Source organism: Lates calcarifer, linkage group LG18 (assembly GCF_001640805.2).
Source record: "Lates calcarifer isolate ASB-BC8 linkage group LG18, TLL_Latcal_v3, whole genome shotgun sequence".
Lineage (NCBI taxonomy): Eukaryota > Metazoa > Chordata > Actinopteri > Centropomidae > Lates > Lates calcarifer.
Genome location: NC_066850.1, coordinates 3,373,821 through 3,389,968, shown reverse-complemented (window position 1 = coordinate 3,389,968; position 16,148 = coordinate 3,373,821). Strand labels below are relative to the sequence as shown.

At 41.8% G+C, this 16,148-nt stretch overlaps 1 long non-coding RNA gene across 1 annotated transcript; it reads left to right on the top strand.

Moving 5' to 3' along the window:
* Positions 1–1,609: 1,609 nt before the first annotated feature.
* Positions 1,610–9,122, top strand: LOC127143558 (uncharacterized). Its single transcript, XR_007815102.1, has 3 exons — positions 1,610–1,818; positions 1,895–1,972; positions 5,294–9,122. It is a non-coding gene; the product is annotated as an uncharacterized LOC127143558 (long non-coding RNA).
* The last annotated feature ends 7,026 nt before the right edge of the window (positions 9,123–16,148 follow it).

The following is a 16,148-nucleotide window of genomic DNA, read 5'->3' as shown; positions in this document are numbered from 1 at the left end:
GGAGCAACTGCTCTGTGGCCGGCATGTGGGATTTGAATGCGGATGTAAGGTTGAAAATGGATAAAGCATCAAGCTGCAGTAAATAAAGCAATGTTAGAAGAGCATCTTATATAGTTATACCTTGTGATACTTGTGACTATAATCAATTGGTTTTGGACTTTATATAACCTATTGATCTGCATGATGGTGACCACTTGCATATTTTTTTAAATATTCAAAATAAATTATCATGAGTTAGTCCGGTCCGTGCACATAACAGCCAGTTTTGGAGTGAGAAAACAGAAAAACCAGAAACCAGAGACAAAAAAGAAGCTGTTTTCTGATTTTTGTTTTGGAACATTGAAATCAGTAAACAAAGAACAACTTGTATTTTTAATTTGTGTTTTATGTTAACGCAGGGAAAATGAGAAATCAGTTACAGGCATAAAAACTGTCTGTTTCGTTGTGCATTAAATTATTTTTATTTTGCCCCAGAAGTCACTCAGCTAAGGTAAAAGTAGTTGACCATAGCTAGCTACTTTCACTATTTTTGAGCAGCACAGAAAAGGACTGACAACTGAAACACTAAGATGTGGGCTCATAGCACTGTTTCTTGCTCATCTATTTTCACGTTAGCTGGGCAAAGATAGCTAGCTAAGGCTGGCTTTATTTGCCTTAGCTGGACTGTGCTAGCTTACGAGGATCCTGTGCTAATGTTCATTAACTGATTTCTCATTTATCCCATATTAACACAAAACAAAAACAAGAAATCTTTGTTCGCCGATTTCATTCATTTCAAATGAAAATCAGAAAACAGCTTGTTTTACTGTTTCTCATTCCAAACCAAAAAACAGGAAAAGGCTCGTCATCTGTTTTCTGTTTTCCCACTCCAAAACAAAAATCAATTGGCTGTTACGTACCCAGTCCACACAATTTGAGGATTTTCTAATTATCACCAAATGTGTTATTGTAATTATCCAAAGATTTTTCCCACCAACAGCAACCACTCACATGTACCTGTCAAGGCCAAGTTTGACAGCAGTGTCTGTGCTGATTGGCAGAACCTCACATGAACCCAATATGTCATGTTTTTTGTTTGTTTTTTTAACCAAAAGTCACAGATTCTGCTGAATGAAAATGAACGCAGCACATCTATAACAGGAGCGTGAAAGGTGGGACTTCAAAGATCGGCTGTGTCTGTGTAAAGGATGTGATTAGGAAGCTTTCTGTCACCAGCCGACAGCCTCGGTGTGGCTAAGTTGTGGCGTGACGACAAACTGCAAGACTGAAATAGACGTTTCAGTTGTCATTTAAAAGACTGTTTGTTCCTGTTTTATTTTTCTGTATATTCCCTGAAAAGATGGTTCCTCTGATCTCTTGGCTTTTTATAGTTTTATGAGCCTCATTCTTTCTGAGACAAGGCTTTTTCAAGAGAGACAGAAGCAGACACACACTCAGAGACGTACGCACAAATCTTGATCTCTGACCCTCTAGAGTCGTCTCAGAAGGTCAGACACACTCAGACATGCATGTGCACACTACTTCATGCACACACACACACTCTGCTTCTCTGTTCTTCCTGATGGAGTGCCGCAATATGGCAAGAAAAAAGTCATCCTCATTGTCTGTCCACCAGTTAGCCAGCGAAAGGCTAATCCTGTAAACACTGGAGTTCATCCAATGGTTGACAGATTAACCCACTCCATCCTGGGACTGTCACACACACACACATGTACACACAGACACACACTCCCATCCTGGCCGTGTCGCTAATGATGAGACAGGAACTGGACAAGTCCAGTTTTTCAGAGAGAATCTGTTATAAGACAAAGCAGACATGTAAGTGTTGATTAATGATTGAGTACTTCCACGTGACACCACTTTTACTCTTCTGCAGTAATAAGTTACTTTTCAGATACTTGGAGCTGTGTTTTCAGGCGCCCATGAGTATGACCAGAAAGAAATTAAATTACTGTGAGAGGCACCAAATGAGGTAAATAATCCAATGTTTTACAAAAAAAGCTCAAGAGAAATTTGTGCATTTTTCTTCTTTCCTACTGCATTAATCATCTCACGACCTCAGATTTATTTTGTGACCCTTTAGAGGAGCCTGACATTTTGTGGATTAAAGCAGCTTCATCTCAACGAGCCACAGCATTAAAATGTTACATACGCATCGATGCATCAGTATTCACAATCTAAAAATGTGAATCATAATGCCATGTCAGTTTTAGATACTGTTCTTTCTGCACAATGACACATTAACTACATTTTACTCATAATATTTCTGCACTTTTACTTACTGAGTTTGTATTTTAAATGCAGGACTTTCACTAGTAAGGGATTATTTTAAAATTAAAGTACTGGTCCTTTTATGTAAGTGAGAGATGTGAGTAGTAGTGAGTCAGTCTGCTGTCTGATATTGAGGCTCTGAGGCTGCAGTTCTCTGCTCTAGCCACCAGGGGCTCCCTAGAGTCTCTGCAGCAGCCCTGAGGAGGGGCGCGGCTCTGCACCGATTCAGGTCAATGAGTTTCTTGTGGTGGGGAGAACAGTCAGGCTCGGTGCCAAAGATGCACACATGTAGGACACACACACACACACACACACACACACACATACATTCACACAGGCTGTCAAAAGCAGTGTGTTACTACAATAGCTTTATTATTAGACCCAGGAATATTTTCAGAACTCTGCTTGTCCCTGATATAGCATATAGAGTTTAGGAGTAGGATGGGGGTCACACACACACACACACACACACACACACACACAGACTCTAACCTGAGCACAGGATGTACAGTACCTGTGCTGTGACCTACTGTACGTGTCAGCGAGTATGTTTGACATGTTTAGTGCTTAAGCTGTAATTGAAGCTGCTTTACCTCACAAGACCTGTAAGAGTGGAAAAATCTGTGTGTGTGTGTGTGTGTGTGTGTGTGTGGCCAGATTCATTGTGTGCACATATGTATGCGCCAGGTGTCTGTACATGTCAGTGTGTGTCGCTGAGGGGTGATGAGGACCGTTGTGTAGCGTTGTTGTGTGGCGGCCGAGGATTGAGTTACATGTATAAAGTGCAGGGCGGAGATCCGGGAGCTGTGAGCTGAGCCAAGCTGGCTAGTGCTGTTACAGTACTGCTGCGACTGCAACACACACACACACGCACACACACACACTGAGTGGGGGAAATGAGGTCGACTTGGCACTCAGTCAAATTTCTCTCTCCTGCTCACTCTCGCCAAGCGCTGCGTACTACATACTACACTAGACACACACACACAGGCTCTGCTCTACTGCACCATTTTAGAAGGCTGGGGGCATACAGTGCACACACACACACACACACTCACACACTGCATTTCTTTCAAAAAACGAACACATACAGTGAATGCAGGGGGACATGCTAAGTGGATTCACCTCATAAAAAGAAGATCTTTGGTATTTCTTTGGCCTGTTTCAGCACACTGGCGGGTTTTGTGCAGACTTTTTTGGATTATCACTTTTTAAATAGCTTCAATGTATGTATGTTTCCCAGAGATCGCATATCAATCCTCTGCCAATTTGCAGAGAGTTTGTTAGCGGTAGAATTCAATAATCGGGAGCGCTCCGAGGGGATCAAAAAAAATCTACGTCTTTCATCGTAGTGCAGAAGCCTCTGATTCCCCAAGCAGCTCAATTACTCGTCTGATGTGGTTTTTATTTTTCATGGTAACTCTTCCATCATGACAGCTCAAGCTCAAGAAAAGAAAGAAAACAAAAGTATTGTGGTTTTTGCTTTGGGAAAAAAAAAAAAAAAGTCCATTGTTATGATAAATGCTCCCTTGCCTGCAGGTTGAGTTATATACAACCACAAAACTCAACATGAATGACATGTAGGTTTACTCTGTGTGTGCTGCCCACTTCCGTATTCACCTTGAGAGCAATCTTTACAGCCTTTCCTCCCTGCCCTTCTTCCATCCTCCTCCCGCCTCCCAGCACGAGGCAAAATAAGAGAGTTTCAGTCCGGTTGATTTAATCCCCTCCTGAGTTCTCTGTGGTATTTTAAAAAGACACTGGCCCTTACACAAGCTAAGCTGCTTAATATTAATACGGCAGTCGTTCGTTGCCGTTTCCTGTGTTTGCGGTGGACGCGTGTGTTGGGGCTATATATAGGCTAACTGGGCTAATAAACAGGGATTAGGAAACTCGGTGGCGCTGATTGAAAAATGGTGTACGTCAGAGGGAACAGGCAGATTAAATCCCCCTCAAGTAGTTATGTGTGGATTACAGCAGAGCGGTCACCTGACGTTAGAGGTGGGGAAGAGATGGGATGGAGAGAAGTCAGGAGAAAGACGGAGGCAGACGTTGAGTGAAGTGATAAAACAGTAAAAATGCTCTGTTAGAAGTAGAAGTCGCCTCACAGCAAGAAGGGTTCAAACCCGGGGCCCTGGCTGGGATTGGTTCCAGCCCCCTGTGATGCTGCGATGGATGTGAACACTGAAACGTCATTTACAAGCTGTGGTTACTTGTTATCAAAGCTACAATTTGGTTTTTTAAATCATATTATCATATAGACAGGATTTTACACCTCTGGAAAAACACTGCGTCTTCAATTATTTTATCTTTTTTTGCAACGATGGTAAGGCAAACAGTAGAACGTCTGTATGTGTGTATTTGGTTAGCCAATGCAGCGCTCTAATACCCTTGTGTAGTTTAATATATAACAATGGAGTTTTAATCTGCAAAGTAACAAGTAACTCCAGATTCTACAGAATGTACTTTTGTGAGATCGCAAGAAACTTTTGAGAGATCTCGCAAAAGTACATCTTGCAAGATCTAGGGAAACTTTTACAAGAAATCGCGAAACCTTTGCGAGATCTCAAGAAACTTTTGCGAGATTTTGAGGCACTTTTACGAGATGTCAAGAAACTTATGCAAACCTTCAGAATATTTTTTTTCCATGTCCTCTCCCTGGCTCCCTAACATTTAAATAAATGCAGTGAGTATAAATTAGCATAAAATCAAAATGCTGGAGTAACAATGTACCTCAGATACCTCAAAATAATTCAGTACTGATGGAGGTACAGAAAGAGGCAGGGAAAAAAAGGACCAAATAAGCAAAAATATGGGTGCTTGATGAAAAAAATACGGCTTCAAAAGGAGAGAAGAAAAACAAGGGAGGAAGAGAAACAGAGATGGCAGGGAGAACAGGCAGGCCTATTGTCGAAGAGGACAGGGAGATAATGTTACTGTTTGTGAACTGTACACTAAGCAGGCATTTTGTGATGAGTTTGCTCGAAGTGGCTGCTAAAAAACTCGCCTTTCTCATTTCCAGAACACCCATCGAGTTCACTGCCTGGCTCAACTTTCAGCACGTTGATCATATGGCACGTCGCTGGGTGAGTGACGGCCCTGCGACCTGCGGTGTGAATGCCCCGGTTACGCCACCGCCTTTGATCGTAGATGCAGGATACAGCACCGCAAAGGATGATGAGGCATGTGGAAGCTCGTCCGTTGTCCTTTGACGACCTTTTCATCGCTGACATTTTATTGTTTCCCCTCTGGCTGGGATCAGTGTGTGTGTGAGTGTATTGAGTGGTACACTTGAGCCCTGCTCCCTGACATGCTAATAGCAGGTTGTCATCTTCTACAGATTTGTTTATGATTGTGTTTCTTGTGCTCGTACGCACACACACGTACACGCACTATGTTTTGGAAAGTTTGATTGAAGCTACCGATGGCCGATACGCCGTTTATATTTAAATCAGACAATTTTCACAGCCATAAATTACATGAATTTAATGTTTCCCGCAGACTTTTATTCTTGGCAGCGTTAAGTAACAGTGCCTCTAAAACAACATTTAGAGCCTCATAAGAGCCACTAAACTGCACTGGAACACTTACAGATGAAATTTAGGTGGGTTAGCAGCTGCATAAAGAGCTGTTATAGAAAGAAAAACATGTATTATTGCTCAAATAAAGGATTTAAAATGGAGTTGACCAAGAGTCTACAGCAATACTAGCAGCTTTTTAGATACAGCTGTGCTTTAAAGTACATGCATATGTTAGCATGCTAACATACTCATAGTGACAATGTTATGTACATGTGTTTTTGATGCTACATCGATACGTTAGCATGCTAACATGCTCACAGTGACAATGTTATGTACATGTGTTCTTGATACTACATAGATACGTTAGCATGCTAACATGCTCACAGTGATAATGTTATACACAGGTGTTCTTGATGCTACATAGATACGTTAGCATGCTAATATGCTCATAGTGACTATGTAAGCTCGCTGATGTTTAGCAAATTTCATATTACCATGATGATTGTCTTAGTTTATTATGTTAGCATGCTAACAGTTGTTAATTAGCCCTGAACAAAAAGGACAGTTTAGACTTTTCCTCCTAAAAACATACTACTAAAACTGAAAATAAAACAAATGAGTAAAATGTGTAAAGCAAGAGGAATGTCCTTCATATCACCAGTAGCTAAGGGATTTAACACAAAGACACCCACACACTCTCTCACACCACATCTGTAGATGTGAACCCAGCAGGGAAAGAAATGTCAAGAACGAGAGGATTCAGTGCAGACGCTGGCCCTCAAACTCTGAGGCGGCCGCAGCGTTTTCTCCTGAGTTATGGCACGATGCAGTTCCCTGTAATTTACCTTCTGCTGGAGCACGTAGGGCTGTTCGCCCAGCATTCCTCTGCCTGCCCGCCACAACACATGAAAGCTTCGGCCACAGCTGTTCTAGATGGGGGGAAATGAGTCCCAGATGGCAAAGTGTTTTGTGTGTATGTGTGTGTCTGTGTTTCTTGCCACATAAGAGAGCGCTTTCTTACTGTACAAGTGACCTGAGTCACATCCCCCAGGGTAATGTGGGGAAGACGATTGCAGGATGGCGGCGAATGTGTAGGTGAAGCCTACTGTATGTGGACGCACGTCTGCTGCAGCTGGCGTGCACTGGACATGTGTGTGTTCTCTCTCGAACACACACAAGAGACTGTGGAAAATCACGCTGAACCCAAAGACAGCACCAGCAACAATTTTACAACCTTGCAATCGACGTTTTGCAAGCACTGCTGAGCATATGTGCTGCGTCATGCAAGCGCAGTACAGCTCGAAGGCTATTGATTACACAGCTGCAATCAGCGTCCATCCTGCTGTTAAATTATGCATGTCAATGCATAGCGGACACATTTTGGAAAGACGGGATAATCCTGGAGGTTGAAGATTATCAGTCAAGCCAGTATTTAATGCACATGTATATTCTATGTTGCCGAATTCATCCATGCATCATTTCATCCATGCATGCAACTACTCATCTTACCTCAATACCAAAACAATAACCTCTTATAATAGAAAATCTTTCCAGGTTGACAGCATTTATAAGCCTGTAAACTGCTCTTTTGCAAGAGGCAGAATAAGCTGCGAGCGGCGTCACGCTGAAAAGTAGCCAGTCATGATGAATGCAGGGCTTTGAGAGCTCAATGCGGTGCTAAGGGTCAACAATGTTTTCTTGTCTTTGCCAGAGAGTTGCACACATGGGTGAATATGCCCTGTATGTGCGTGCTGGTCCACGTGTTACATGTTCATCTGCAGACTGTTCAGAGAATGATTGTCATATTGAATGGTATCCCTTTAATTATGTTTTGATGGGTTTGTGTGTAAGCATACAATACTTGAAAGCTTTCCTTTTATAATGTGATTTCTGTAAATGGTAAAAAAGAAAAGAAAAAAGAATAACAGGCAAAAGTGGAGCAGGATTAAAGCTTCTATTTCTGTGAGCATGGAAGTAAACTGAATTTGTGGGAAATTTGAACATCAGCAATCTGAAAAGGGTTCAGTATGCTTCAAAGGAAGCGTCCGACAGTGCTTTTACCCTTTTCTGATGTGAACAATGAACGATAAAACAATCACACCTACTTTACGGAACATTTGTGTGCAAAGGTGGGAATGTAAGTTTTTATGGAACTACAACAGTGAGATTAAAATTTTGTCACGCCATTTAGCACAAACCTTGATATACTTGTTCTATTCTGATAGATATTTTTAATTATTTGTGTTTTTCAATGACAATCTGCATATTTTTTCATTATCTCTGTCTGGTGATTTGTTTAGTTACTAATTTTTGCAATGATTTTCAGTTTCAGCTTTCTGTCACTGTTTTAGCCTGGAGGGGCTGGTGGGCGGAGTTAAGCGCTCCTTACATGTAACCACCTTCGAAAGGTCAGAATTTTAATGTCACTGTTCTAACTTCATAAGTTTTTCATTCTACTATCATTTGTTGATAAATGATAAATGATGTTATCCAGTGTGACTTAAGTGCATTCATGTGTCCAAACTCAAAAGGAACCGGGTGTTATCCAAAACTGCAAGTGGAACCCTACTGTATAAACTGCAAAAAGTGTATGAGAGAGCGTCGTTGCAAGGTTTTTAAGAAGTGAATTCCTCTGAAATTGTTTGCCTTTTCCCCCATTTGTACAATCCAGAGCATCAAAACTATAAAAGATAGAGATTGGGAGGCAGTGTGATGCAACCACAAGGATATGATGGCATTGTTTTATATATGATGGGATTATATAGCTTGTTTAAAGAATAATGAAGTCTTTCTCAATCTAAATCTACTCATATTGTATTTTTTTTTTAAAATCAATTTAAACTCACAGAAGTGGACATGTAACCAGACTCTTTATCTTGAAGGCACCACATCTGTCAGCAGCCATTGCCAGGCGAACAGTAGCAGTTGCAGAAAGGGTGAAAAAAAATCAGCTTAAATAAACACACAAGCTTTTTCCTTACAATCTACACCTTACAGCTGAGAGCAGGACAAACAAAGAGTTATTGGAGGTCAAAGGTTGCGCGTGTGCTGGTATATGTTACAACACGTCAACAGACGAGGAGGGCCAGGAAGATTACAACACATTATCCGTTGCTCAGAGGAGTCTGGCGGAGTTAAGCAACGAGGTGAAAGTTCAGGTCTTGAAAATCGACAGCTGGGTGGTTGTTCCTTTCTCAATGAAGGTGATGACGGCGAATGTCTTTTGGCTGCTGAGCTGCCGTCATAGTTGGAGCTGAGGTGAAGGCTTCGTGGTTGAGACATTTCCTTGTGCAAGCTGGGTAAAGAAACAGCTTTGTTTTGGTGCTTGTCTGACCAGTTTTCTCAAGTTTTCGAGCACTTCTTTGACTTTTGCTTCCCCTGTTAAGCCTGTGCCCAAAATTTAATATGGTTTAAAGAGCTTTTAAGTTTTGAGATCCTCCTTTAAAAGTTTGCAGTCACAACAAAAGGCCAAAAGAATTGGAAAGCTCTTAAATCTAATCTATTAATAGGCCACTTGAGCTACTTGAAGTTCTGCCTCTGATTTAGGAGATTATTTTTTATTAAAAGCTATAAATCTGTTTGGTATTAAAACATTCCTCTGTTCCATCAGTGAGAAAAATTCAAGGCTCTACCTCTGTGTAGACTCAAAGTGCTGTTAACATTTTTAATTGAGAGGACTGAACTTTAATTGATCCCAGGGGGCGCAACACACACTCTGACCTTCATTTCTACTAAACAGATCCCACTGCAGTGAAGTTATGCAACATAAAGTGAAAAGGAAGAGCAATGTCCACCAGAAATTCTCACTCTTTGTCAACCCTGTTTCACTCCTGGGATACCGTACCTAAACTGGGCTGCCTCCTCTCTCTCCCCCTGTGAGACCTCTCAGCGAGCAAAGGCGCCGCCTGTTCTGCCCCAGAGTTTGAGCGAGACAGCTGGGCGCCACGTTAGCGGCCTCTGCGTCTAGACGCGGCCAACATGCCTCCTTTTTAAAACACGGTGTGAAAAGTAAAAGTGCGACTTTATATTGCGCTCACACACGGTGATGTCACCCCGTCACTGCCAAGAAAACAGCGGACCTCATTTGCATTTGGTCTTAGGCTGACAGCATCTTTTAAAATCCGTTCCAAATACCGACCGACAAAAGATCCTGGTTGGTTTTTCTCATGTTTTTTTCCCCTCTCTCTCTTTCTCTTCCGTCCCTCTCTTTTTCTTCTTTCTCAATTACTCTTAACTTTTATCTGCACTTGTTACCCTGCTGCACACACACACACACACACTCTCTCTCTCTCTCTCACACATACACACAGTACACAGCTAAGAGAAAGAGGCCTCTGTGTTCTGGAGACAAAAGCTCCTCTTTCTCCAGAATGGGAGCTGAGCTTCCGGTTGAAGCTCAGTGTGTCAGAGGGGAGAGGAAGGGCAGACGACGGGCCAAGAATACGATATGCAGCGAAGTGTGTGTGTGTGTGTGAATTTACATCTCTTCATTTATCTGTGTTTGGATCCCATGTGCTACATGTGTGAGCGTGAATATGGGTGTCTTATTTTGAACCCATTAATGCAATTGTGTTGCACTCTTTTCTCTGGAGCTCTCCCTTCCTCTGTGTGTGTGTGTGTGTGTGTGTGTATGAATGAATGTGTAAATGTGTGTGTGTTGTCAGGGTGGTCTGCCGGTTGGGTGAGGGCACTGGGTTTGTGTCAGCCTGGTGTGAACCAGTTAACCGCCCCCCTGCAGACACACTGAGCCTGATTGGTCGCCAGGGAGCGATGGGAGCGAGCTCAGTTCTCACCATTTAATGCAGAGATACAAACACCAGGGACTCTCTTTCTCTCCCTCCCTCTCTCTTTCTCTTTGTCTTCCTCACCCGTTCACTTCCTGCCTTCCTCCCGTCTTTCTCTGTTGTTGTTGCCCCTCACTCTTATTCTCGCCTTCATCTTCTCCACTCACCAGTGCTTTCTGTAGTTTTGTAGAACTTTTATTAAACTGTTCTCTTTCACGTCTAAAATTATGTTTCCAGATGATCTTTATTTGACCCGTAAACTGTGGTGTCGTCTGGATAAATTCCAGTAATGACAGTGGATTCAGTGTGTCTTGCGTGTGCGAACAGTGCAGTCAGTCAGTGAGTCCTAATTGAGATTTGAGGGTTGTGATTTAATGTTCACTGCCTGACGTTCATAGCTCTCATTTACAGCATCAGCTGAGTAGAGAAAGGGGCGCGAACACAAAGGTTTCCTCAAGGAAAACGAAGCCACAAGAGAACGACAGTAGCACCAGAAGAACTTCCTCTTAAGAGGCAGAAACCGTGAGCAGAACCAGACTCAGGGGTGGGCGTCCATCTGCCTCGACCAAAGAATGAAATAGAGGGAGGGAAAGAGAACATTAAAGAATACAGATTCCATGTTAGAAATATTAACAATAAAATGTTAAATGTCGAGCAGTGGAAGCAGCAGGAGGCATGACATCACAGATCAGATCTTTTTCCAGCCTGATTTTTGTAAATCGGAAAAGGATGTAATTTTTTATTATTTATTTTTACCCATGTTGCCTCAGCTGCTGTAGAGAGGAGGTTATATAAAACATGTAGCTCCTGTGAAGTGCATTGTTCAGGGTTAATTTTCATATGATTTGTTAATCAGATCAGACTTTAATTTCTTCAGAGCAATCATCCCATAGTTTCACACCCCTGACAATGATTTTTTTTTGTTCGTGTCTTAGGTTTTTCGAATATGAATGTTCCTCTTTATACATGCCATTTCTCATTTTAAATAAATACTCAATTCAAGCTTAAAATGGTTCACTATGAAACGTAAAGGCCTGCACAGATATATTTGTATATGACACACTGAAGACACTTCCCCACATTCACAAATAGTACAGATAAAACTTCATGTTCACACACACACACACACACACACACACACACACACCTCCGCCCTGCTTAAATAGTGTTCCTCCGCCCGTTGATAGGTGTCTGGTCCTCACAATAAATCCAACATCAAAGCAAACACGCAAACGGACGTGTTTTCTTCCTCACAGCATCTCAGGTCTGCATGTACAACTTATTAGTACATACTGTACATGACATACTGTACCGCACTCACTATCTGATCCCTCTGCACGCTCTGTGGCCGCCGTCCCACCCTCGGATGTATGTTCACACACACATATGCAAACATGTAGCTCGCTGACACCTCCCTGCAATTAGCTTCTTCTCTGGTGTTAGCATAAGCTACTGTAAACCAGTGTAATCCCTCTACTTAACTGTTTAAACACCTCCCACGCGGATCCACCCGTACAGGCCGCTGTTAGCTTTGCATTTGTATTCTGGCATTAGCCTCAGAAGTGGAGCAGTGCACATACAGATGGGCTGCACTCGGGGATCCAGTAAGAGCCATGCTGTGGATTATTTCATTCAAAGTACAATGCTGTACCATGCAGATACTGTAAATTGTTTTTAAGAGAAGTGGGTATTAAATCCCATTTCCTTCAACTCTGAGTTGATCGCTGACTCATACAGTGAAAAGGCTGTTCAGGAAATAGTCACTCATGGGTATTTTTAAGTGAATATGGTAATATTCCTATTCATTTTCCTATGCATGCGCCTTCCATGCCTTTCATGGCATGAATCACTTAAATGCTCTTCGCGCCAGACTTTAACATTCTTTAAGCAGCGTAACCTGCGCAGCTTCAGTAACACACGCACTGTAACATCCACAGGGACGTCTTCTGAAGGGTTTCCATGTGGGATGTCTCCGATGTGCACGGCTGGTTTGAGCAAACTTGTGTAGTCAGCGAGGAAGGGGAGAGGTGGTGCATTAAGGCGAGGCTAATTTGTTTGTGATTGGCATTGATTAAAGTCGGTCCTGGGAGAGCTGGGAAAACACACGGGGACTCGCTCATGATATAACGACAGTGTGTGTTACAAAAGCTACTCTCTGTCTGTTGTTTTCCCTCAAGAAATGTGTTGTAACCTGATGATTACTGCTTGTTTTTTGGCTTCTTGACTCACATCAAAATCACATCACCTGGATCCAGAGAATCAGAAGACACTCAACTTTAAATTAACCCAGAAATGCTTTATGTATGCATTAAAGTCTATATAATTACACATTAATCCTGCACATGGACGCAGTCGATTGTGACAACCCCTAATTGTTTCCTACCTGCAGTGTTTGAACTGAGTGGTCATTTTAATTGCGAACACATTTGAGGCGACAGAAAGTCACTTGTCTATTTGCTGCTAAAACAATTGCACACTATAACCCGACAGTGTAACTCTAAACCTGAGCCTTTCTAACCGTATTTTCATAAGGACTTAAATGCACAGAGGGAACAGATCTTCTATTCAGAGGTTGGCAGAAACTCTATCTTTAAATGGAGAACTAACAATGGGACAATTGAATCAGTGGGTGTGGTGGAAACACTGTGGGTTGATGATAAAGAAGGACCTGAAGAAGCTTGAAGGCGCCAACAATCAGGGTTATTACACCTAAATGTTGTGTAAATATTCGTCTGTTTTCTATCGAGTACGACAACGTGCATTTAAATAAGGCAAAAAAACTGAGAATAACAAATAACATTAAAAATATTTATCTTAATGCAGAATTCACCAGTTTATAATGTTTTATTTTCATTTTGTTTTTAAATTTGTTTCACAGTCTCACAGAACTCTTCTACACAATATACATAAACTGTGAGCACTGTGTGTCAAGAACATTTTTATCATAATGGCCCATTCACTACCACCTACTCACTATCTAAGGAATTCAGTGTAGAGGACAATACAGTGAGCTGCTCTTTGGTGAAGTGTTAAAACACTGTTCTCAGGTTGTTTTCTAATTACGTTGTTGCACAATTAAAACGTGTCAGATCAACAATCCATTATAAATATTTTCAGTTTGCAGCTGCCTTCTGTTAAATCAAATTTGGGACATGATAAATTTATTGCTCTGTGTTGTAACTTTTATTCCTAAATTCTGTTTGTTTTACTGTATTTTAGCTTCAACTCCTTAATAACAATATTTGTCTGTTTTCCTGTTTCTTTTACACTTTGTCTTAATGTTTTTCAAATTAAAAGCTCTTTGAATTTCCTTGCTGTTGAACTGTGCTGTATAAATAATCTTACAGAGCAAACGCGATGCATGATGGGATATAATGCTTGGATTAGTAACCATCGGTTGTTCACTACTTTTCACGATGCATTATGGGATACTTTGAGTTCACTATACAGGGCACAATAATTTTCACTACACATTCAGACAGCACTATAAAGAGGTCAACCTGACCTGCATCATTTTCAAGTTTCATCAGAGGGTTTATGAACCACTCACCACATTTTCCATGTTTAGTTGAGATGTCATGTTTTTTCTCCTAACGATACCAGAGTTAGGAACCAATGTGCTTATAGCTTTTTGGGAAACTCTGGAGAGGAAAAAGATGCCTGTAGCGCATCCTCCGTCACTCTGTCCCCTCCTCCCGTAGTGAGCGTGAGCAGATGGCGACATGCTCCACACCCATTTGATTACAGCTGCTTTTACATTACACGTGGGCAGCCTGGGAGTAAAAGCTGCAGATTTCATCACAGTTTCAGTTCTGTGCGATTGCAGTCGATTGACATGTTGCTTTGTTTGACTTCCATGTGTTTGTGTTTGCGCTGCGCTTGCATCGCCTCCTCCGCTGTTGAGGCAAGACACATAAACGATGATGCAAAAACAACAACAACAACAACAACAACAAAAAAAGATCTTCCTATAGACTGAGCTGGATGAGAGAAGCAACACTGATGCAACTCTGAGTGTTGACTTGGCTCTCATGATGCCATCACACACACACACACACACACACACTCATCCATCCATACCTCCAAAGATCCTTGACAGAAGAAGCCGAGCGGAGGTCCTTTAACGTTATGGCCCCTATCGCTCTTGTTAATCTGTCTGACGTGACAGCCACAATAATGCCTTTTCCCTGAAGTGTGTGTGAGTGTGTGTTTAAAATCCTGCAGTTGCAGAAGTGCAAAGAGGGACCAAATAATGTGCACAAGGCCCCAGAGAGATGAACATATGAGCACATGAACACACATCCATCCTGGCAAAGCATTCGCCTCAGACATCACATTAACCCCGTTTCCCTCTGGACGTCCACCATTAGCGAGGCCCCCCCAGACAAACCCCTCACCTCCCCTCCTCTTCCTTTCTCCCCCCTTCTTCTCCCCTTGATCTGTTTTTTTTTTGTTGCCACTTTAGGTTGCAAGGGGCCTTTTTGTCTCCTCTTGTGTTCATGAGCTGTGGACTTTGGGGAGGAAAGAAGAAGAAGAAAAAAAAAAAAAAAAACCCATCTCATTACACTCTGAGTACATGAGCTGATAACTCCCAGCTGGGTCGCCAACACGTTAGTTTAACAAAGCAGAGCGTATTGTCGGATGCATCGGCGAAAAATAACAGGAGGGAGGGGAGAGCCACAGAGGAGGAGGTGTAGTGTAGAGGTTAAAGATGATAAGATGAAGCAGTAATGGTCCCCACGGGAAGATTGGGATATCTCAGCTACTAATCTAATAGGATTCAGCAGGGAGACATAGATTACAATAAAGCAATAAAAACATTAAAAGGAATAAAAGCAGTGAGAACAGAGTGAAAAATGTTGGCGACAGACGAGGAGAGCATGCAAGCAGCAAGTCAGAGGAAAAAAAAAATATATATAAAAAGACGAATATGAGCGATGACCCTGTTCCTCTTGCACTTTCACTTTTTCCCCTCCATTGCTACAGTCAAATAACAAACGCCATACCAGAGGAGAGGAAGAAAAAAAATAAAAAACAAAAATCACACAATTAATTAAACCAATTTGACGCTGCTAACAGGAGCCTCTAGCGAGGAGTATAACCGACCCTGCGCTAATTGTTGCTACTGGTTCATTAAGTGGTTTTTACACGGCGTTGTGCGACAGCACGGGGAGGCCTCTTCTTTGGAGATGCTAATAAACAGAATTCATTACAGAAACAATGGGAAAGCTGTAATTAGCCAGATCCACCGCCCTGACAGAGTGGTGTAGTGTGTTAATTCAGTGTCAGCTGATGAATTACAAACAGCGAGGGGCTGAGCTGAAAAATGAGAGCAAGATGACTGAAGATTTCTACACAGGAGACGTGCTAATGATACGAAAATAATTAAAAGACGTTATTTTGTTTCTTATTCTTGTAGTTTTTAGTTTTTTTCTTACACCTTGATTGTGATCTCCACTGAAACATAAAATATTTCCTCATTCCTAATCATTTAATGTTTTTTTGGGGCATTATTTGTCCTCTATATCCTCTTTTCTTTTTCCACAGGGTAAAAAGGCCTTACATCCTTTCC